The sequence below is a fragment of the Pteropus medius genome, unplaced genomic scaffold, assembly GCF_902729225.1.
Source record: "Pteropus medius unplaced genomic scaffold, Ma_sr-lr_union100, whole genome shotgun sequence".
Taxonomy (NCBI): domain Eukaryota; kingdom Metazoa; phylum Chordata; class Mammalia; order Chiroptera; family Pteropodidae; genus Pteropus; species Pteropus medius.
Window position 1 is genome coordinate 20,337,851 of NW_024354502.1, and position 25,564 is coordinate 20,363,414.

At 36.6% G+C, this 25,564-nt stretch overlaps 1 protein-coding gene and 1 pseudogene across 5 annotated transcripts in view; one reads left to right on the top strand and one right to left on the bottom strand.

Moving 5' to 3' along the window:
• GRHL2 (grainyhead like transcription factor 2) overlaps window positions 1-25,564 on the bottom strand; it is a 152,920-nt gene that overhangs the window by 124,617 nt on the left and 2,739 nt on the right. The window lies entirely within an intron of this gene.
• LOC120595910 (uncharacterized) lies at window positions 20,682-20,800 on the top strand (annotated as a pseudogene).

A 25,564-nucleotide genomic window follows, 5' to 3' on the forward strand; every position in this document is an offset into this window, starting at 1 on the left:
ATGGGAATACGAATGGGAATGAGAGGTGTGAACAACCAAGGTGACTGTCTCCAGCAGAAGCAGAGGTCCCAGTACTTGGCAGTAAATAAGGGACAGACCTAAAAAGTAAAGGCACTTCATCACTACAAAAGTAAGCATACGGCCACACACACATACACACACACACACACACACACACATCTAAGAGCAGCATGCCTGCAGATGTGGACTGAACTCAATATAGAATGTTCAGCCAATTCACTCATAGGCCAAACTGAGCTTTTCCACCCTGCCACATCTTCAAATGCCCAGGCTTTAAGCTGGCATGGAAAGGGCATACAAACATGTCCCAGAGAGTGGACACAAAATGAAATAATTCAATCGCTCAGAGCAATCTAGGACATTCCTTACTTGGACAGCAGTGCTCCTGAGCATGGGACACCGCCTGGGGCCCCAGGAGAGTGGCCTGCCCCTGCTGAGGAGAATGCAAGTCCAGCTGCCCGCCCCTCCTGGAGCATCCATGCTGAGTGGCCTGGCGCCCTCTGGATCTCAGCCCGGGATTCAGTTAACTTGGACCCCATCCTCTGGCCCTCTCTGCTGGACCACAGAACTGAGTGGCTTTGGCTATCACACGTGAAGAAAGTGAGAATTTTTTAAACTTACACAGACTCTCCAACTAATGTTAGAATATGTCCCAATAAAAGTGTCCTGCAGAGCTCCAAATACAGTAAGCAGCCTAATTTTCTTTGACAGAACTGAGTGATCCAGACCTCCAACCTTGACCCCTGATCTCTCATCCCATCAAAATGAGACAGGCAGCCTCCCAGCCAGGCCTTAAGAAAGAGTCAAACCCATGGGCTAATCCTGCTTCAAGCTAGTGGTCAGCAATGACTTGGCCCCCAGGCCTGCGCTGCCTGCAAGGGCAGCCCCTTGACCTGCATCTGGGCCTGCAATGTGGGAAGGATGCGTCCGTCCTTCCTTTCCTTCTTCCTTTCCTTCCTTCCTTCTTCCTTCCTTCCTTCCTTCCTTCCTTCCTCCCTTCCTCCCTTCCTTCCTTCCTTCCTCCTTTCTTTTTTTGCTTCAGAGACACCAAAATTAATAACATTATTTTTGATTTGGTTGGGAGAAAAAAAAACACTTCATGGTTGGAAATCAATAGATAATACCTAAAATAGATAGAACAAGAAATGTAGTATTTATTATTGAGATGTATGGAAGTAAGAAAGAATGAAAAGAGGCCCAAAAGTTGAGTATAGCTACCTCTGGAGACCAGAATCCAGGGAATAGAGCCAGTCTCAGGAAACTGCTATTTTTCATGAACATTTTTAGTATTGTTTGACATTTTGAGTAAATACATTTCTGTGATAAAAATAAAAAATATATGTTAAAATACTCTGTGGGTCATGTGAAACATGTCTGCAGCCCAGAGGCAGCAGCCCGTGATTGCCAGTTTTCACCCACTAAACTTACCAAGTTTCTGGCAAGAAGAAGTAGGTGAGTGGGTGCAGGCCGTCTCCTAAGAAGGAGATCGGACCCCAACCTGCTCCCTATCGACAGGCAAGGCAGCACGATGACCAAATTCAGATAGGAGGGTCAGACCGCAGGGGCTCAAATCCCAGCTCTGCTGCCTGTTAGCTCTGGGACCCTGGGCAAATTAATTAACTTTTCCATGCTCCCATTTTCTCATCAACTCTCAGAAGCTTGATTTAAGAAATAATTGAGTTAATACATCAAAAGTACTTAGAATAGTACCTGTGGCACAACAAGCACTATATCTATATTAGCTGTTAATGTTAACATTATTTTGGAGTAGGGAGTAGAGGAAGGAAAGGAGAAGAAAAAGAAAAATGAAAAAACTGGGGATGAGGGGGAAGAGAACAGAAATGGTGCTTGAAAGTTGAGACTCTCCCTCAAACATAACCCATAGCCCCACCTCTGCACTCAACACCCTTCTGCCTAAACATCTCTAGTAAGAAGTCACTACCTTACAAAGTTATTCTTTCCACTGGTAGAAAGTACGTATTGTTAGGAAGCTTTTGCTCTGTGGCAGTCAGTTGAGTGCGAGCTACACTACGGACCTCCAGTAGCAAGGAGAGAACTGACAAGGGCCCAGCTGCTGCTGGAGCCAGGCATCCCCAGACTGCCCCGCGCCAACAACCAACCGAACTCGGCCCAGAAGGCAGGCACAGAACTAGAGGACTCCCAAGGCTCTGAGGAAGCTTCCTTAAATTGCTGGAAAAGTAAGAGGCTTCCACCCAATCTCCCCTTCCACTCTCTTGCACTCAGGGTCAGACTTGCCTGGGGCTCCTCACCTTACCATCCTTACACCCCCTCACACAGGAATTCCTTTAATAAAATCTTCACTTGTTTAATCTCATCTTGGTGACTGCTTCTTGAAGGATTTGAACAAAAGCATAATCGTATGTATATTTTACCTAAACAGAGACAGAATCTTATTTTTACCTATTGGTCCCAGTTATATCTACAGGAATCACTGCACAAGTCTATTCTACTGTGACCTCAAATTTTCTAGTCAAATATCCACAAAGACAGTAATGAGCTGTCTGCTGTGTGTGTCTGTGTGCATATGTGTCTGAATGCGTGTGTGTAAGGGTGAGACAGGAGTGAAGGTGATGGTAGGAGGGTTAAAATCTGATGAAGAAATAGAAGCCATAACCACTAATACAAAGGAGATCGGAAAGTGATGATATCTTGGAAAATATAAATGCTAAAACTTGGCCTCGAGTAGAAAGCTTGAATAGACAAAGGAAAGATAGAAGAATCGGAAGTTTAATCAAAGACCTTCACCAAGCTCAGACAACCTTCAAGAAATAGATCATTCCAATACTGTTTGAATTATTGGAGAGTATAATAAGACATGGAAAGTTTCCTGACTCATTCTAAAAAGCTAGCATAGCATGGGTATCAAAACAAAGACAGTGTGCACCTACATACATACACACACGACCCCCAAAAACAAGAGATCAGTAATAATAACAAAATATTTACAATCATAATATAGCTACGATGACAATGATAATGATAACTTACATTTATTGAGTGTTTACCATGTATCGCGGACTGTTCTAAAGGTTATATACCTCACCCCAACACTGGGAGGCAAGATCTCTTACTATTAACCCTGTTCTACAGAGGAGAAACTGAGGCACAGAGAGATTAAGTAACTTGCCTAAGGCCACATCACCAGAAAGCAGTGAGGCTCAGATGAATATAGATATAAATCATCAAAATAATATTGATGAACTGAATCTCTCATGACCACACAAGGCTTATCCCAGGAATACAAGACTTCCAAAAAAAAATTAGGAAACTTATTTATGAATATCACTACATTAAGAGAATAACAAAGAAAAAAAACAATATGAAAATTATTATTGATAGCCAAGGAACCTACAGTACAAATTGATTTAAATACTATTCTAAATACTTTTGATGTATTAACTAAATTATTTCTTAAATCAAGCTTTAAATTGAGACATTAGAATCACTTCTTTTACAGAACCTCCTCCACCATCCTACTGTTCAACATTGTATTTAACATGCTGAGCAATGTATTAAAAGAGAAAGATTTAAGAAATCTGAATACTAGAAAGAAGAAAAAATAATCATTATTTATAGATAATATAATTACTTAATGAACACTTTGAGATTCAGTAAAAGAGAGGGAAGAGGGGTAGATAGATAGAGAGATATTAGAACAGAGGAGTCCAGTTAGGTGGTTAGATATAAAATCATAAAAAGCCAAAAGCTTTCAAAGTCCAGATCACATTTAATGCTGAAACTCTAAGGACATTAAACAAGGATGTCTACTCTTAGACTTATTGGTTAGGATTAGCTAACATTGTGCTATAGCAACAGGTTGATACATTTAGAGATGAAAATGAAATAATAGGTATAAAAATTGGAAGAGATGAATAAAAAATCATTTGCACATAATACAACAGCATGACTAATACCCAAGAGAATCTGCTGAACAACTATGACAAACCAAAGACAATAAATTTTGTCTGGATACAAAATAACATTTTATACCTTTCCTATATAAAACACCAGCTAAAACATGTAAAAGAAAAGAACCATTTAAAATAATAGCAAAATGATAACATATTTTTGAGTAAACTTAAACTTTTTGAATAAACTTAACAATAGAAGTGCAAGATTTATATGAAGAAAATATTTAAATGATACTGAGGAACATCAAAGAAGATTAAATAAATGGAGCAAAAATACTCTTCTTAAATAGGAAGATACAAAGTTAATAAGATATCAACTCTATACCAAAGTTATTAATAAAATTTAATGTATCCTCCCCCTTCCTATCTCCAAATCAATATTTCTTTAGACCTACAGAAGCCAATTTTAAGGTTTATATATAAAAATTGCAAAAATAACCAGTAAAAGATTTTTTTAAAAAGTAATGAGATGACACGGAACTTTCAGAGATTAAAACATTCTATAAAGATAAACAAATAGGTAGAAAGCTAATTGTTTCTGAAGCATAAACAGGTAGCTGAATGGAACAGAATAGAGTTAAGAAAGAGTCTCAAATACACAGAAATATTTAATATATGGTAAAGGCTGGATTTCAAATAAGTGGAGAAAATATGTATTATTCAATTAATGATATTGGCACAATAGCCATCTAGAAAAACAAGAATCCTACCTCATTTCTTCATCAAGCAAATTCCAGGTGGATCAAAGCTTTCAATGGAAATGTGAAATCATAAGTCATAGAATGATAAAATAAAATTTGGAAGAAGCTAGCCTGGGGGAGGGGTAGTTTGTTTGTTTGCTTTTAACTTTAGAACAGAGAAACCCTTCCCAAGCAAGTCATGAAACCTAGAAGCCATTTAAGAAAACATATTAATTTAGCTATCTATACATTATAAATCTCTGGAGAGTAAAACACAACATAATCAAAAGACAAATGACAAACTGGTAGATAATGAGTTAATCTCTCAGTCCAAATACAGCTCTTAAAATTCATGAATAAAAGACAAAGAACACCACATGATTCAGTAATTCCAATTCTGGGTATATATCCAAAAGAACTGAAATCAAGATCTTGAAGAGATATCTGCACTACCATGTTCACTGCAGCACTATTCATAATAGCCAAGATATGAAAACAGCCCAAGTGTCCATCAACAGATGAATGGATTAAAAAAATGGTATATACATACAATGGAATAGAATTCTGCCTAGAAAAGAAGGAAATCCTGCCATTATTGACAACATGGATGAACATAAAGAACATTATGCTTAGTGAAATAAGCCAAACACAGAAAGACAAATTTTGCATGACTCCTCTTATATGAGGTATCTAAAGCAGTCAAACAATAGAGGTTGCCAGCAGCTGGAGGCAGGGGGCATGGAGAGTTGTTATATGATGGGTTTAAAGTTTCAGTTAGGCAAGATGCACAATTCTAGAGATCTGCTGTACAACATAGTGCCTATAGTTAATAATGTATTGTGCGCTTTAAAATTTAAGAAGATAAATCTCATGTTAAGTGTTCTTAACACACACACAGAGGCACAAGGAAACTCTGGAGGCACTGGATATGTCTACTATTTTAATTGTGGTGATGGTATCATAGGTGTTTGGATATATCCAAACTCATCAAATTGTACACATTAAATATGTACAATTCTTTGTATATCAATTATATCTCAATAAAACTGCTTAAAAAAGACCAACAATAAAAGCAAAGAACATTGACAAACAGTTCACAGGAATAAAAGCACAAATTGCTTTTAAATTAATAAAAAGAATTAAAGAAATGTAAATTAAGAAATTAATAAGATGCCATTGTTATGTTAGCAAAAATTTTCAATACTGTTAAGATCCACTGTGAGTGCCACAGCGATCCGGAGACACTTTTGTTGTGGGGACTGTGCACTGGCTGCAAGAAACATTTTACTGACAAGCTATACTGTCATTCAAGAGCAAGGCTTCTGACTTTGGGTTCAGGATGGCTGAGTAGGAAGATCCTGAGCTTGCTTCCTCTTGTTGACACCAAAACTACAACTACATATAGAACAGCTATCTTCGAGAACAACCTGAAGACTAGCAGAATGGATATTCTACAACTAAGGATATAAAGAAAAGCACATGAAGACAGGTAGAAGGGGCAGAGACTCCATTGAGTCAGGACCCATCCTACTCCCCATTCCCTGAGTGATGACCTACAAGTGGAAGGGATATCACAACCATGGAATTCCCTCCTGAAGAACAAGGTATCCAAGCCCCAGCCTGGGGAACCTGCACTGAGAAGAGGAGCCCTATAACAAATGGCTGTGAAGACCCACAGGGCTTATGTCTGGAAGAGCCAAGGGGCTGTAGGAAACCAGCACAAAGGCAGCAGTTTGAAAAGCTGCCAGGTCAAATATGAAGGTGATACACTGACTAATTTTAGGGTATGTGCTGGAGGTACAGGGGTCTGTTGGAACTTTCTCCAGAGACAGAAGGGCTGGAGGGTGCCTTTTTTGTTTGTTTCCTTTTCTTCCACCTATTTGGTCTGATGCTGGCAGGTGCCATTTCCAATACTCTCCATTAATCTTGCTAACGCTATTCACCCAACCCTGGCATTTCCCTGAGGACCTGCCCTGGCTGGCACCCCTCCAAAGAGGCTCCTGCCATGCCATACCTGGTGGGTGGCTTCAGTTAGTATCAGCACACAGCAGTGTGTCTGTAACATTTTAGGCTGGGCCTCGAAGCCAGCCACACCAGAGGCCCCTCCTGCATACCCAAGTACCCACAACAGTTGTGGCCAGGCCTCACAGCCAGCTGGGCCAGGGACCAGCCTCACCCGCCAGTGTGTCCATAGGAGCTGTAGTCCAACCACAATAAGAGGCCATACTAACCTATACAGGGAACATCTCTGGAGTACATGGTTCTGGTGATCAGAGGGGATTGCACCACTGGGCCCCACAGAACACCTTCTATATAAGGACACTTTTTCAAGACCAGAGGACATAGCTAATCTACCTAATACATAGAAACAAATAAGAAAAATGAAACCAAAAAAAAAAAAGCAAGGCAAAACCCCAGAAAAAGAACTAAATGAAACAGACGTAGGCTGCCTACTAGACAAAGAGTTCAAAGTAATAGTCAAAAAGATGCTCATCAAACTCTGGAGAAAAGTGGATCAACTCAATGAGAACTTCAACAAAGAGATAAAAAATGTAAAAAAGAACCAATCAGAACTGAAGAATATAATAAATGAAATGAAAAATACCCTAGAGAGAATTAACAGCAGATCATATGACAATGGATCAGCAATGATCAGAAAGAAAGGATAGTGGAAACCACCAAATTGGAAGAGTGAAACGAAAAGAAAAAAAAAGAATTAAAAAGAATAAGAATAGCATAACGGACTTCTAGGACAACATCAAGCATACTAACATTTACATCATAGGGGTCCCAGCAGGAGAAGAGAGAGAGGAAGGGACAGAAAACCTATTTGAAGAAATAATGGCTGAAAACTTTCCTGACCTGGAGAAAGAAACAGAAATTCAAATCTAGGAAGCAGAGAGAGTTCCAAGCAAGATGAACCCAAAGAGACCCACACCAAGACATATCATAATTAAAATATCAAAAGATAAAGAGAGAATCTTAAAAGCAGCAAGAGAAAAACAACTAGTTATGTACACGGGAAATCCCCATTATGTTACCAGTTGATTTTTAAGCAGAAACTTTGCAGGCCAGAAGGGAGTGACACAATATATTCAGCATGATGAAAAGAAAAAACCTACTATCAAGAATACTCTACCCAGCAAGATTAGCGTTCAAAATTGAAAGATAGTTTCCCAGACAAGCAAAAGCTAATAGTTCATCAGCATTAAACAGGCATTATAAGAAATGCTAAAAGGAATTCTTTAAGAAAAAAAAAAAAGGCCAAAACTAAAAATAAGAAAATATATAAAAGAAAAAAACATCACTAGTAAAGGCAAAACATATAAAAAGGTAGCAGACCAACCTGTTATAAACTTAGTATGAAAATAAAATGGCAACAAATACATATGTATCAATAATTACTTTAAATGTAAATGGGCTGTTTCATTTAAAATACACAGGGTGGCTGAATGAATAAAAATATAAGAGCCACACATATGGTGCCTAAAAAAGACTCACTTCAAACCTAAAGACACAGACTGAAAGTGGAGGAAAGAGAAAAAGATATTCCATGCAAATGGAAATGAAAAGAAATCTGCGGTAGCAATACTTAGACAAAATAGACTTTAAAACAGAGACTAACAAGAGACCAGGGTATGGCATAATGATAAAGGAATCAATCCAACAAGAGGATATAACACTCATACACATCTATGCACCTAACATGGGTGCACTTACTTAAATACACACAGCAAATATTAATAGACACAAAGGAAGAGATTGCAAGTAATACAAAAATAGCAGGGGACCTAAATACCCACTTATATAATAGATAGACCATCAAACTCAACAAGGAAACATTGGCCTTAAGTGACATACGAGGTAGACTTATTAGATATGTATAGAACACTCCATCCCCAAACAGTAGAATACACATTCTTTTCCAGTGCACATAAACGTTCTCCAAGATGCATCACATGTTAGGTCACAAAACAAGTCTCCATAAATTTAAGAAGACTGAAATCATATCAAGCATCTTTTCTAACAACAATAGTGTGAAACTAGAAATCAATTATAAGACAATAACTAGAAAAAAACACAGAGACTGCATGATATGCTACTAAATAACCAATGGGTCAGTGAAGAAGTCAAAGAGAAAATCAAAAAATACCTTAAGACAAATGAAAATGGAAACATTACAAAATCTATGGATATAGCAAAAGCCTTTCATAGGGGGAAGTTTATAGCAATACAGGCCTATCTTAAGAAATAAAAAAAATCTCAAACAATCTAACTTACATCAGTTAGTAGAAGAAAGAAAAAAATAAAGACCAGAGGAGAAATAAATAAAATTGAAGTTGGAGACCTCACGCTCCCTGATTTCAAACTGTACTACAAAGCCAAAGTAATAAAAATAGTATAGTACTGGCATAAAAACACACATCAATCAATAGAACAGAATAGAGAGCCCAGAAATAAACTCACACTTATATAATCAATTAAATTTACAACAAAGTAAGCAATAATACACAATAGGGAAAATGCTGTTAGAAAAACTAGACAGCTACATGCAAAAAAATAAAACTAGACCACTTTCTTACACCATATACAAAAATAAACTCGGAATGGATTAAAGACTTAAGTGTAAGACCTGAAACCATAAAATTCCTAGATGAAAACATAGGCAGTAAACTCTTTGTTACTGATCTTATAAATTTATTTTTGGATGTGTCTCCTCAGGCAAGAGCAACAAAATAAAAAATAAACAAATGGGGCTACATTAGACCAAAAAGATTTTGCACAGTGAAGGAAAACATCAACAAAACAAAAAGGCAACCTACAGAATGGGGTTAGATATTTGCAAATGATATATCTGATAAGGTAGTAATAGCCAAAATATATAAAGAACTTATACAACTCAACATAAAAAAATAATAATAATCTAATTTAAAAGTGGGCAGAAGACCTGAATAGACATTTCTCCAAAGAAGACATGAAGATGGCGAAGACACATGCGAAGATGCTCAACTTCTCTAATCATCAGGTAAATGCAGGTAAAAACCACAATGAGATATGACCTCACACCTGTTAGAATAGCTATTATCAAAAAGACAGGAAAAAGCAAGTGTTGGCAAGGACGTGGAGAAAAGGGAACCCTCGTGCACTGCTGGGATTGCAAACTGGTAGAGCCACTATGGAAAACAGTTTGAAGTTTCCTCAAAAATGTTAAATTAGAACTACCTTATAACCTAGCAATTGTGTTTCTGGGCATTTATCCGAAGAAAACCAAGCCTCGAAACAATTCTAAAAGATATATTCACTTCTGTGTTCACCACAGCACTATTTACAATAGTGAAGATATGGAAGCAACTTAAGTGCACATCGGTAGACAACTGAATAAAGAAAAATGGTACATATATACAATGGAATATTACCATAAAAAATGAAATCTTACCATATGCAACAACATAGATGGACCTAGAGGGTATTATGCTAAGTGAAATAAGTCAGACAGAGAAAGACAATACCATGTGATTTCACTTATGTGGACTCTAAAGAACAAAATAAACAAACAAAATGAAAACAGAGATAGATACAGAGAACAGACTTATGGTTGCTAGATGGGAGAGGGGTTGGGTAAAAAAGGTGAAGAGATTAAGAAGTAAAAATTGGCAGTTACAAAATAGTCATGGGGATGTGAAGTACAGCATAGGAAATATACTATAATAACTACATATAGTGCCAGTTGGGTACTAGACTAACCAGGGAAATCACTTTGTAAATTGTATAACTGTCTAACCACTACACCTTAAACTAACAAAAAATAATATTGAATGTCAATTCTAATTGAAAAATAAATTTTTTAATAAATAAATAAATTTTTGAAAAATCAAAGAGGCAGAGAGGAGAACACCAGATATAAACCCTTCACCTCAAGAAAAAACCGATCATTAAAATCTTCTGAAACCAGGGTGATCCTGAGGCCCTTGGACCACACCTCCTGCAGTGTGAGTTGCCTCTTCTCTACCCTCGTGCACTGTTGGGTGGGGCTATAAACTGGCACAGCCACTAAGGAAAACAGTACAAAAGTTCCTCAAAAATTAAAATTAAAACACCATACGATTCAGCAAATCCAGTTCTGAGCACTTATCCTAAGAAAATGAAAAAACTAATTAAAAAAGATAAATGCACTCCTATGTTCATTATAGCATTATTTACAATAGCCATGATATGGAAGCAACCTATGCGTCCAACAATAGAAGAATGGATAACGATGTGGTACACACGTACACACACACACATACACACACACACACAAAAGAATAGTACTCAGCCATAAAAAAAAAAAATGAAATCTTGCCATTTGCAATAACATAGACCAAGTGGTTATCATGCTAAGTGAAATAAGTCAGAGAAAGACAAATACTGTATCATTTCACTTATAGGTGGAATCTAAAAAATTAAATGAACAGAGATACAGAACTCAGATACAGAGAACAAACTGATAGTTGCCAGAGGGTTGGGCAGTGGGTGGAATGGGCCAAAAAAGGTGATGGGGATTATTAAGAGGTGCAAACTTACAGTTCTAATATAAATAAATCATGGAGCTGTAATGTACAGTATAGGAAATACAGTCAATAACATCGCAATAACTTTGTACTGTGACAGATGGCTACTAGACTTCTTATGGTGATCACTTTGTAAGGTATATAAATGTCAAATCACTACATTGTACACCTAAAACTAATATAATATTGTATGTCAACTATGTTTTAATTAAAAACAGCTTTAGACTCAAAAAAATCCATTTCTTGAGGGTAGGCAGAAATGGGCATATTCAACATTATTGATTATAGATTAAAGTATAATTTTGGAGAACAATCTAAGATTTCAGTACACATAGCCTTTGCTCCAGAAGTTTACTTCTACAAATTTAGTCACTCATAAGTCATACTGTGGAATATTGCACAACCATAAAACAGGATATAATACTGCAGTGTTGACATGGAACAACCAAAGTCATAAAAAAATATATATAAAATCATTTATTTATATAAAAAATAAAAAATTTTAAAACTCTCAAGTACATACATATTCATGTTAATATAATGCCTAGAATCACATCTCGAAGGCTATCCAAGAAACTGTCAAGATTCTGTTGAAAATGGTAGGAGAGAATTATAAAAGGGGAATTTATCTTTTTTCTCCCTTAATTTATAGTTATTGTGTAATGACATATTTTTTTTAATATTTATAAATTTTAATTCAGTAAATTCTACTTGTAGAAATTCATTCTAGTAAATGATTCAAAAATTGTGAAAGGTTTTATATCTGAGGATTTTTATAAAAGTATGATTTTATAATAATAAAATGGCAACAATCTACATGTAACCTAAATGTAAGTCAATGATAGTAAATCCACAGCACATAATGCTCTGCAGCCATTAAAATATTTAGGAAAAAAATCATAAAATTATGGACAAATACTTATAAAGTCAGGTTGGAAAAATAGAAAAATATGCAACATAAGCCAATTACTTAATTAGCCTTTCATTAGCACAGTGCTTTATATGTTTCATCGGGGAAGGCCATTATATGTACCTTGCAAATGGTAGGATTCCTAATCAAACAATCCTTAAATTTACAGCTTCGAGAACATTTGAAAAGGGTAGGAGAAAGGGTAGCAACCATCACATGAAATCCTAGCTAATCAAAGAATATATTTAAAATAATTAGTTCAATCTGCTATTGTAATTAAACATTTTTTTCCCTTAATCAGTAGCCAAACTAATTATGCTGAATTTTCCTTTTCGTGCTCCCTCTATTAGATCTGTAGGGAGAAAAAAAATTTATATCCAAAAGGTTAACCATAAGAAGGAGATTGAAGAAAACAGCCTCAATAATTCACAGACCAGATAATGAGTTCCTGATTACTGCAGCTGGCTCTAATGTCACCAACACTTTAAAAATAAATTCCTAATTGTCCTAGATGTTTTCATGTTGTACCTCAGTTTAGAAAAGTACCAAATCACTTCCATAAATTGCCAGTTTCCACAGATGTTTCCTTTAACACTATAAGCAAAATGCATATGACAGGGAACACAAATAGATGTTTAAACTCCATAGCTCTAGAAAAGATTTTTAATATAAAGTTTAATTACAGAGTCCTAGAGATTTCTCTTTGAAAAGTGACTCCATTTTAAATAACCCTACTATTGAGATAAATAGCCAAAGTGTTTCTTAACGGCTAAAAATAGACCAAAATCAGTAAATAAATCAAGTGAATGGACGAAAGCCTGACCAAACCTGAGAAATAAAAAATAGTGGCAGGTCTTTTCAAATCAAAATCAAGGAAAAAATTTGAAGACTTGCACGATTTTGTCTTATCGTGGACCTGCCTGTCTCCACTTTTCTCACAACTAATTACCTCAAGAATGAAAAGTAAATGTGCATTTTTTTCTAAATTATGTTTTTTCTAATTATGTTGTTAAAGGTTCTCAGACCTTAAACTAGTAGTCTGTTTCATCTTTGTGGTCTCAGAGCCTGGCCTGGTGCCCAGCTGCTATGCCTGGCCTACAGGCACTCGATAAATCATAAAGTGAAATAAGTGAGTGTGGTGACCACTCATTTGTTGTTGTTTGAACATATTCATCCTGAACTTGGTCATCATCAGTTGGCTTGGAGATATGGGCTCCCTGTCCCTTGACTAAGTTCCTTGAACTGCGATCTTTGATTAAGGAACTTGAGTGCAGACCTGGGTCATTGCTTTCACTGACAAAGGATGGAGGCTGTGAATTAGGGGCAGTTCTCAGATCCATTGACTTACTGAGAGAAGAGACCATGGCTGGACCTTCTGCTAATAAACTCTTTTTACTGATGGTCAACTCTACAAAACCCCAAAATGAGCTTTTAAGATATCAAAATACTATATATAAAAACAAAAAGAAAATCTCTTTTGAGACAGAATATATCATATGAGTAAATGAAAAGAAATGCTATTCAAAACAAGTTACCATTTTCGCCCTATCAAATTGGCAGACTAAAAAGAGGATAATATGCATTGTTGGAGAAGGAAGCGGAACCGTCTCCCTCAGATACACTGTTGGTGGGAGTGTTAGTGACGAGAAAATATCTGGATGGCAAGTTGGAAATATGAACCAAATATTTTTAAAAAGAGCGTACCTTTTGATCAGAAATGTCTATTCATTGGAACATATTTCAAGGAAATAACTGAGAAATGTGTGAAGATATAGCTATAAGGATAATCATTCGAATGTTAACTTTAATAGTAAAAAACTGAGAAAAAAAACTACATGTACCACAATAGGGAACTGGTTAAATTAATTTAAACATTTCCATTCAACGTAAAACTATAGGGCCATTAAAAATATTTATTGCCATGGAAAGCTGTGATCAATATTAATTAAAAATATGTTCCTAAAGAGCATGTAAATTACCATCTCATCTCTGTATACCTACTTTATTTGTATGTAATTGCATAGAAACAAGAGTTACAATATAGATGCCAAAGTGTTAGCATTGTTAGCAATGTTAACATCTCTGAGTGGTAGTTTTGAGAGTAATTGTTTATCCCTAATGTTTTTACAATGAGGTATGAATTACCTTTTTAAGGGCCCTTTTAAATAACCTTAAGACTAAGGCTAAAATAGAAGAAAAAATTTTCATGAGTTAAGCCCATAAAGGTTGATCTCAAACTTTTTACATTTGAAAGCAATGAAAGTATTTACATACATGAGAGCAATATATCTAAAATGGAAAAAAATTTAAAGCTCTAAATATTTTTTTAATCATGAAATCAAATGATAAACAAAAAGTTCGGGAATTGGTAGCCAGAATTTTGACAAAAGGGTTGATAATAGTAGGTGTTTAAAGACCTCTCATAAATCGATAATAAAAATATCAGCAACCCAATTTTTAAAATGAATGAAAAATAACAAGCCATTGCTAACCAGTATCATACATTTGTACAAATGCTGGAAGATGCCCTTTTCCCTGGGCAGAGGCCAGAGAGAAGCATAGCTGGATCTCAGCCCCAAAGTCCCCTCATCCAGACACAATGGCACAGCTGTATGTAGCAGCTATGGCAAGAGCAAGATCTTCAATAAAAAAGAAATGTAAATGACCAATACACATCTGAGAAAATGTTTTAACCTCATTATCAAATTGCAAAATAAAATAAAAATACACTTTTTTTGCTTTTTGAATTGACAAAAAACTTAACTCTCATTTATTGATGATATGATGTGACAAAGGCACTCAAACACTGTTGGGAGAAAATACAAATTTTTACAATCTTTTTAGAAGTTATTTTCCAATTGTAACTCAAGAACCTAAAGATATTTATGTCTTTTATTCTTGTCCTTCCATAAACCTATTCTAAAGTAATAACCAGAGATACAAAGATTAATGTGTAAGCATGATTATAATAAAGAAAAAGCAAAACAACCTAAATACAAAAAACAGGGGATTTCACCATTAAATTCTGTGCAGAATATTTAAGGGACTGGTAAAATGTTAATAATATAAACTTAAGTGGAAAATGCAGAATAACATGAATGTTGTAAAAATGGGGAATCGCAATTTGTATACTCTTTTATAACCACATTCATATGCATTCACACATTAGAAATTGTAAGAAAATATATAAATATTAGAGTCCTGGAATTATGAGAGATTTTTCTTCTACATACTTTTATCTAGTTTCCATTTTTTCCTCATGAACATACATTATCTTCATAATCAGAAAAAAAAGCTTCCCCAAAAATGGTGCTTAAAAAGGAAACACATGCAAATGTAAAACTATATGACAAAATAGTTCAAAAAAGTCAGCCTGCACTGTAGCATTGAAAGCAGTGAAGATTCAGAAATGCTTCAAAACAGTAATTTGTAAAATAATCCATCAAATATTCAGTACAATAAAAATCTCAGAATTGTAAAAAACATTTTCAATGTCTTCCATATTCCAGGAATATTTGGTACAACAACAAAGCTCTGAAAGCTCTGAATAGCATGTTCAATTTGGTTCACCTGGCCAAGCGTGGGTATGCTGGAGAAAAACTTGCAACTTGTAATTAAATGGTTCCCGGGGTATCGACCACGTAGGTTATTTTATTGTTTAGGAAGGATCAGGAAGACAAGAAAAGTAAGTGGGTCTTTTAAATGAGTAACTGCTAGCCCAGTTCATTTCAATTTCAGGATACTATTAAAGATCAATGAATTGTGCCTCAAGATTTGAGGGCAAATTCAAAAAGCAAATTTGTGATTTTGTGTGGCTAAATAGAACACAAACCGCAACTTTTGAGCTGTTTACTAAATTGAAGATACATACAGGATAAAAAGACAAACCATCTTCCTCCCAGAAGCCTTTATTTAGACTCTGAACATCCAAAAAATATGATGATTTTTGAAAATATAAGATACAGTATTGAGATCTGGTGAATTTCCGCACAATGAGAAGAAAAATATAGAGGAGGAGGAGCCAAGTGGGTGTGGGAGAGAAGGAGGCAATTGCAAATTTCACTTTGGAATACACAACCAGAAAGTATACCTATGAGTTCCTGCTTCACAAACTGGAGTTCTTGTTGCTCCCCACAGCCAAACACTGCTTTGGTTTTGCTCACGTGTACAAAGTTCATTTCCACTTCTTTTTACCCTCCCCCGCCCCTTTTTTTTCCCTGACATAATTTTGGCAACTTCAGTGATCCTGTGGGGCCATTTTCTCCCTCATATCCACATCGTGCACTTTTCGTTCCCTGCTGTGGGTGCTCCTTGGATATGTTGATAAGCAAATAATTTCACATTTGCGACAAAGCCTCCATTAAAGATTGCCTGCAGGAAATCCAGTGATGCAATCTCATACAGCTTAACAGACTCCAGCTCTAGTCTGGCATGATCTGTGTACCAGCTTGTAGAAGCAGGTAGATGAGTCACACGCTGGGCCCTCCAGGGAAAAGCTAGTCTACGTTATAAAAAAAATAAATTGTTGTTAAAAAAATATTAAAAACTCAACTTTACCTACAACTAACTACGTTTTGTGTTTACAGAAGTCATATCCCAGGCTCTCCCTATTCCTCCAAAAGATTAAATGCAATTGGACTCGCCACATAGCCTCTCCCAGAAACATCCAGGTAGTGTCTGAGATGGTTTGGAAGGCAGCCTCACCTACAGAGAAATTTCTCCAAGGGAAACTGCGCAAGTACATGGCAGCCTTCTGAGTAAAAGAAACAGTTTCTCAGTCATTCCCCAGCTTCAAGTTATACAAAGGTTGAAAATTCCTACACCTATTTGTACTGTTTTTGAAAAATAGTTAGATTGGATAATTGGGCAAATCCAAAAAGACAGGATTATTGAGACACACACCCAACAAATCTTCAGGTGAATGAGGCATCGTGCAGAAGGCACACATGGCACAGCTCCCGTGAAGTGCAGGGTGGCATGCCTGGATCAGAAGGAGGGAGGCAGAGACCTCTGTGGGCATTAGATAAATTCTACCCAAAGCAAGCAAGGCAGATTTTTCTATTTTATTTAGGGTATGTATGTGTTATTTCTAAATGTCTCCAGGACAGAATGACTACTTCAAAAAATAACCTTAAAATTTTTCTCCTTAATTACAAAAGCATTATAAGTTCATTTCAGCAAACTAGAAAAACACAGAACACCTATAATTTTAGTTCTATAGCACCTATAATTTCTCTACACAGAGAGCAAACTACTTTTAACCTATTGTGGTTTTATTATTTTCATTCTTTATTTTTTATGCCTACATAAACATCCTAATACAATACATTATGAACATTTTCTCCTGTCGGTAAATGTTTTTCCATAATATGATTTGTAATACTTGCATAGTAGTCCATTATCTTACTAAATCAATTCTGTGTAGCTGGGCACTTGTTTTTCTGATTTTTCATTTTCAAAAATAATGCTATAATTAATATCCTTGATTATTTCCTTAAGATAAATTCCTGAAACTGGAATTCAGGTGTCAACAGGTGGACCCATTTCAATCAGTTTTGCCAAATTGCTTTCCAGAAAGTTCGTGATAATTTATAATCCTCCTAGAAAAGTATTTTCTCCAAATCCAGTTGTTAATCTTGGCCAATGTGACAGAGAAACTTGGAACTTCCCTGTTCTATAATCTGGACTTCTTGGATTATAAATAAAGCTAAATATTATTTCGTATGTTTATTAACTACTTAAATAGCTTTTGCGAATTGTCTACTTGTGGTCTTTAACCATATTTCTGTTGAGGCATTTGTTCTTTTTAAAGTTTTCAAAAATATGTAAGACATAGATATTTCAAAGCAGACACCAAGACTCCAAAGTAAAAATCGTGATCTGCGGAAGAACCAAAAATGTACTTAAGGAGTCTTGTAACCCATCGAAAGTCCTCCAACTTGGGAACCTCCCAGGGGCTACAGTCTGTTTTGTCCTAGTACCAGTACTGACCCGCAGAGAAAATCAACTTCAGAGACTTCTAAATCCTTTAACACACTAGGATACCTGAGAAAGAGATTTTATTGCTGACCTAAATGAATAGTCATTATGTGCTCTGATGTTGAAATAATATATTAATTCATAATTGACATGAAACTGCAGATGATATTCTTATCCTTATATTATTTAATACCTTTTCTTATCCTTCTATTATTTAATACCTTTACTAAACTACTGGCTCGGCAATACAGCCTGACAGTATTGTTTTATTAAGAGGAGGAGAAGAGGGAAAAGAAAAAGGAAGAAGGAAGGAGAGGGGAAGGAGGAGAGGCGGGGAGAGGGAGGAGGCGCCGGAGGAGGGGAGGGGGAAAGCAGAAGTTGTCCCATTTGCCTAAGGTTTTCGGCGAACTAAATTTCATTCGATGTTCCATCCATTCTGATGTGGCCTCACTCACTCCACGAGCCTGCCTAGAGTAGACCGCTTCCTGGGCTCTCTCTGGAAAGAGAGTTCTCGGAGTACCTGCCAGGCCTTTTTATCTGATTTTCTTGTACCCTTTTATCTACTAGCCCAGTGAGGCTGTATGGGGGTCCTCTAGGTAAACTCTTGATTTTACCGCCTAGCTGCCGAGCTTCCGAATTCCATGTGGCACTCTGAAATCTTCCCGTCTGTTTCTTTGTCATCTTCGGCAGACCACCTTTTATTTTGGCAAAGGGGTGGAGGGGACATGGGAGCGGAAGCGGGTCCCACTGAGCCCGGTTCTCTCCTATGTAACATCCATCACTCTCTGTGAGCCGCGCCCCCTCCCCAAACCTCTTTGTAGGGAGAACACGAGACCTACAGCACGCTGGAGCATGTGATTCTCCTCAGAGATCATTTAGGTCGGCTTTTCATTTTACAGATGAAAAATAATGAAAGAATCCTCTGATCTTATGTTAATTATTTTATTGGCAATACAGGAAAGAAGCAAAAGCTACCTTTGTTCCTTGCTTCTTTGAAAAGTTAGATCCAAGAAGTACAGAAAGCAGTTATTTTATGAGACTCACCGAACTGAGAACTAAAAGCAATGATCTGGGGAGAGTGTGAGAAGGAAAGTTCACTCTAACGCACAGTAAAACAATCGGAATCTTTAAACAGACATTTCATATGCTCGTGCTCATATGTTAAGAAGGCAATGTTTTCATACTCCTTACAAAAAAGAAAAAAAGAAAAAAGGAGCACATTTTTTTCAAATTAATCAAAACTTCAGATTTTCAACCCATTCTTACAAACCCAAATGCAACACAGAAATAATATCGTATGGCACTTTTCTCCTCAAACCAAATTTTTAGCTCCAAATCTTATGCTTGGTTGCTCACATGCCCTATGTGATCTCTAAGGCTTGTGCCCTAGATCTAGGGACATCAATTCCCCAGGAGAACGAATAGCCACATGTCACCGCACTTTAGACCCCAGCTCCGTGACTCTACTACTGAGAAAACGCTGGCAAATCAACATTGACTAAATAAGTTTCTTCCTGCTCCTTCTCTTCCTTCCCTTTCTCCATTCCTCCCTTCACTTCAACCCACAGCCACCCCTTTCCTAAAACTCCAATCTAAATGCAAGGGTCTTAAGAAACAAGAGACTCTGGCTCTGGGGGGTTAGTTGTACTTGCACATTCGACCTTCTGATGAAAAGCAGGTGCCAAAATAAAAAGAAACAAGAGAATCTTGCTTTCCTTTTCTGCTCTGGAGGGAGTCTGCATTCACACTTGTAAAGGACGCATTTCCTTAGAAGTGAAAGTGAAGTCAAATCACTTTAAAAGTGCTCCCCACAAAGTTCATTGCTATGTTCATTACAAAGTAAAATAACTCTTCAGCCTCCACAGGCAGTGATTGCTTTCCACTGGATGCCCGTTTAAATTCACAATCTCTATACCAGCAATGTACATACACTAAAATCCCCTGAAATGTACCAGCTTTTCTAGTATTTTCCATAGAACTTTGAAAGTGTGTACTTGGTATTGTATATGGCAAATCAAAATGTGCTGTTTTTAGAAATAATATCACTTTATTCTTGCTAGTCACTGAAACACATCAAACTAAAACACTTCTTAATCCTCTTATCAATAAAAATGGAGGGAGAGGGTGGAGGTAAATCCCCAAAGAGATACCTTTTGCTTCTGTACTACTTAACTCATTATAGTTCCGTCCTTTTTACCATTTACCATTAAAAGATTTACAGCATAAAATGTAATTTCCTAGCAATGGATGTGTGGATAGATGGATAGACGGATCAATCTATCGATCTCTCTAAACCAAGAAGCCAGGACATTAAAGGATGGAAATAAGCAGGGCAGGTGGAGGGTAGGGTGAATCTGAATTTGGCAGAGCCTAAATCCGAAGACCTGTAAAGCTGTCTGAGGGATTCCCCAGGTACACGCTGTTGTTACTAAGCAACCTACTAGCCCTCCTAGGCTAGAAGCAAAAATTCCTATTCAGCCTGTTGCTGCTCGCTAAGGAATTTTTCCTGGGCAAGTTTGCCAAACCAATCACTATTCTATTTCAGCTTAGACCTAGTTTTTAATAATTGAACATGAATCTTTGAATACCTTTTGAAAAGTAAGATCATGTCTACAGCCATGCCACCCAGAACATGCCTGATCCTGTCTGATCTCGGAAGCTAAGCAGGGTCGGGCCTGGTTAGTACTTGGATGGGAGACCACCTAGGAAGACCGGGTACTGTAGGCAAAAGAAAAAAAAGGAAGATAGTGTCCATACTCCAGTGTGAATGCCAGGAATCATGAGTGAGGACTATAATTAATTTAGGATAAAGTTTTCCCTATACCAAAAAGAACTTAAACATTTTCCAAGGTTAAACTTAGTTGACTTGAATTAGATAGAGTGACATATCCGCTGCCATCATCTTCATTCTTGGCTCAGGTAATAAGGATGAGTTGCTGATGCTGTAAATGGTAAGAGAACTGGCCCAATGCAAAGTTCACTACACCTAAAATCAGATTCACATTTATATCTCTGCATAGAAGCTGTGCGTGTGTCAGTTTCCACCAATATAAGGGGCGGGGGGAAAGTGGGGAATCAGGAAAGTGGCATGAGGAGACAGACCAAGAAAGGAAGGAAGGGAGGGAGGAAAATATGTTGGTTCAGTCTAGGGAGGAAGTGAGATGGTTCATTTTTTAACCAGAAATGTATGCCTACTTACATGAAAATCAGAAAGAGGAACCAAAGCATTTTCTTGAGTTATCTAAGACTTTTTAAAAAGTAGATTTAAAAACCTAACATCAAAATAATAATTTTGTTTAAATTGTCTATAGAGTTCAAATACTTCTTAGGGTTAATGGGTATAGCTATTGTTTAAATGTTCCTATGTATGTTTGATTTACCTGGCTGCTTGTCTAAATTCTCCTTTTGACTTTGCAGAGTCTAGTAGAAATTGCTAGATATAGCTCTTCATCAGCTGCTCCAGCACTTACTTTTAATCCCCCTGGCACAAGGCCCACTTGAGTGGCCTGATATCTGAAGTCAGTTTAAAAGAAGACGTAATTGCAGGCCAACAGAAGGTCTAGTACCATCTTATCAGGGAAATACTTAAAGCTACCATCAGCCCTAGAAATGAAATGGCAACCCTCATTTCATTAAATCATTTCGCCAAGGACCAACATCAGATCAGAAGTCAATACCTCTGACTTTGTACTACAAAGTAGAATCTAACTTCGATAAAGACTGTCCTCAGAAAAATGAACACTAACTTTTGGTTTTAATGTGAAACTGCAAGTTGAACTTCTAACTCCAACCAAGCTCCCTATGAATGGGATCCGGCCTAAAATCTGAATGTGACCCTTAGCTACGTGCCTGGCAGAGGCCCACATGGGTGACATCACTCCACATCAAGTCTTTGGCAGCTCTGGAAATATATGACCTGTCAAAATGACTCCATTCTTCCAGAAAGGGCAGTTCAGCACCTCCAACTCCCTCCCTTTCAAACAATGAAAGCAAATAACATTGAGAGAAGGCCTAAGAATCCTTAAACCCAAGTTAAAATTCTATCAGAAGCTGCTCATTCAGAAGCAGTATAAGGAACATAGAATAGAGCCACAGGTTTCGCTTCAGTTACTCACTAATATAACACCTGAGAAGTTGCATATAAATTGAACTTATTCCATAATGTTAAATACTCATTTAATCCATTATTTCCCTAACCCAATCATAAAAGCTACCAGGACGCTGTTTAAATGCAGATGCCCTAGACCCTCAGTGATGGAGAATCTGATTCCACAGTTCTGGGGTAGTGTCCAGGGATCTGCAGTTTTCCCAAGTACCTGGGGAGCTATTTTTGTAATCTGATGCATTTGGGAAGCAGTTGTTTAAAGGATTCCTATGGTGTTTTCTACTATTAAACACGTACATAGTTATCTTCAATTTTTTAAAAAATTAATCCAGATTGTTATGTTGTTGTCTAGTATTTCCTTATTTTCAGACAGTTAATATGTCTGTCTATTAGTTTACTTCACTAAAGATATGAAACTAACCCAAGCGCACTGTTTGCAATGTCCTCTTCCAAACACAGTGGACGAGCCTGCATTTTCTGATGGATACAAGTTTGCAGAATTTGAATGAGGACAAGAGAAGGGCAGGAAATGCAAGCCTTATTTTATAGGAGGCTGATGTTAAAAGGAGTGAAATAGTTCCTGAAGAATGGTAGGTTAAATTAAGAGTTTTAGGGAGGCAGGAGTGTCAGAACAAACACTATCTGTACTTGGCCCTTCTTCCTCGATTCTAATTCCCAGGGGTCTTCTAGAATGCGTGCATTTATTCACCTCTAAATTAAGGAGCATGCAGGATTTAACCGTTGTAGGAAAGAGAACACTAGACTAACCATTCAACTGTCGATACTCAACACTCAGGAGAAAGACAAGACTATTGCTATTAACTGATTCTTTACTTAATCACCTCTTGACTGCCAGGACCATTTATAAATATAATTTTGTCTGAGTATACTAGTAAGTCGAGAATTGATTACATTAGTTTACTTAATGGGATCATTATCTACCTTCCTGCTTCACTCACAGTGGAGTCCTTTCTGATCCTAGAACATGCTAAGCACTCTCCCAGCTCGGGGCCTTTGTTCTTGCTCTGCCTAAAAAGCATCTTATCCCATATATCTTCAGTGCTTGATTCCTCACTTCCTTCAGGTCTCTACTTAAAGGTCATTTCATCAGAGAGGCCATCACTGACCACCTTATAGAAAATGGGTCCCCATTATCTGCATTCCCTTTAAACTGTTTTTGCTTTCCATCGCACTTATTAGTATCTAGTTTATCATAAATTTACTTCTTGATTGACTTACTGTTTGTTTTCCCCAACTAAAACATAAGCAGCACAAAGGCACGGACTTTGTTCTATTTGCTAGGGAATCTCAATGCCAGGATTAATGCTGGGTATATAGTGCCACTCGACATATGTGTTAACTTAATAAGTGGGTATTTTTAGTGGCTTGAAAAGAATATGATTAAGTCTTAATATTTTTGATCTTAAAAGATATATAGCCAAATGGAAACAAACATATGCATTTATAAAACCAAAGAGTAAAGTTTAATTAAAATATTTCATCCCATTATTTAAAAAGTTATCCATATGAGATACCTATAATTTGGGGGCATTTTCTATTTCCTTTCTAAAATAATGGCCAGACTCAAGATAAAGCACACAGAATGACTGAAAGTAATTGTCCTAGATAAAAGCAGGGTGGGTAGGGAGACGGGATCGATATACCATGACCTGATAAATACATTATTATATTTTCTTTGTAACTTTTAGTCACTTGCCAGGTATTGCCTTAATTAAAAGTATATGTGTTCAACTCAACATCACTAATTATTGCGGAAATGCAAATTAAAACCATGATGAAATATCACCTCACACTAATCATCAATAAATCAACAAACAAGTGTTGGAGAGGATGTGGAGAAAAGGGAACTATTAGTGGGATTGTAAATTGGTGCAGCCACTATGGAAAACAGTATAGAGGTTCCTCAAAAAATTAAAAATAGAACTACCATATGACCCAGCAATTCTACTTCTGGGCATTTTTCCAAAGAAATCCAAACACTAATTCCAAAGGACATATGCACCTCTATGTTCACTGCAGTATTGTTTACAATGGTCAAAACATGGATGCAACCTAAGTGTTCATCAATATATAAATAAAGAAAGAAGAGGTAGTACATATATACAATGGAATATTACTCAATCATAAAAATGAAATCATGTCATTTGCAACAACATGGACAGACCTAGGAGGTATTACATTAAGTGAAATAAGTCAGACAGAGATTTCCCTTATATGTGAAATCTAAAAAAACATAATAAATAAATAAGAAACAAAGTCATAGATACAAAGAACAAACTGATGGTTGCAAGATAGAAGGGAGGTTGGGAGGATTAGGGAAAAAGGGAAGGGATTAAAATGTACAAATCGCCAGTTACAAAAACAGTCACAGGAATGTAAAGTAGAGCATAGGAAACATAGTCAATAATATAGTAACTATGTAGAGTATCAAAGGAGTACTAGACTTATGGGGTAATCACTTCTTAAGTTGTATAAATTTCTGATCACTATGTTGTACACTTGAAATTAACATATTGTATGTCAACTGTAATTTAAAACTTTTCAAATTTTTAAAATTATGTCTGTTCATGTCTTACTTTCCACTAGTGTGAGCCTTTGAGGACATGACCCATCTTACACATCTTTTTATTCTCCTATAATGCCTATCTAAATTGTTGCAAATAGTAGGTAATCAGGAAACATATTCATGTAATGAGAAACACCTTTGGGTATCAAATAAAATTACATATATACTCTCTAAATATATGTTATATATGGCAGTAAAATAAAAGTTTCTAAATCTATCATTGCCTTGGTAGAAATCACATGCTTGTTGAGAAAGATCATAAATCTTCATAAAATTTAAAAAAGGAGAATAGGAAATTTTAAAATATTTACAAACTGTCCTAAAAATTAATTAGCAATAACACCAACATTGCAGAACATAATAAAAAGCAGGACATTTCAATCCAAAAAGTCCACAACCTGAAAAGTCCACAACCATAAAAAAAGATGATGCTACTATTTCAGTCTAGACTTGCTAACTGGGATTATTTATCTTCGTACACTAGCCAAAAGATTACCTACACTTTGATAGGTTTATGGAAAAATACCCTGTGTGTATTCTTTTAGGTTACTTCCAGAAAATACAGACAGACCTCCTAAGTGGATTTACCATGAAGCTGACAAAGCTCAAGCTTCAGGGCCCCTCACTTGCTTTGGCAGGACCCCCGCCCCACTTAGCATACACAATTGCGTAAGATTCAGGTACAGAAAACCTGACCCACGCCTGCCACTCCTCTTTTAGAATATTAAGAAAACTAGGCTAGAAATTGCAAAAATGATGCGAAACTCAAATTTATTAATTTCCAGCATTTCTCAATAGT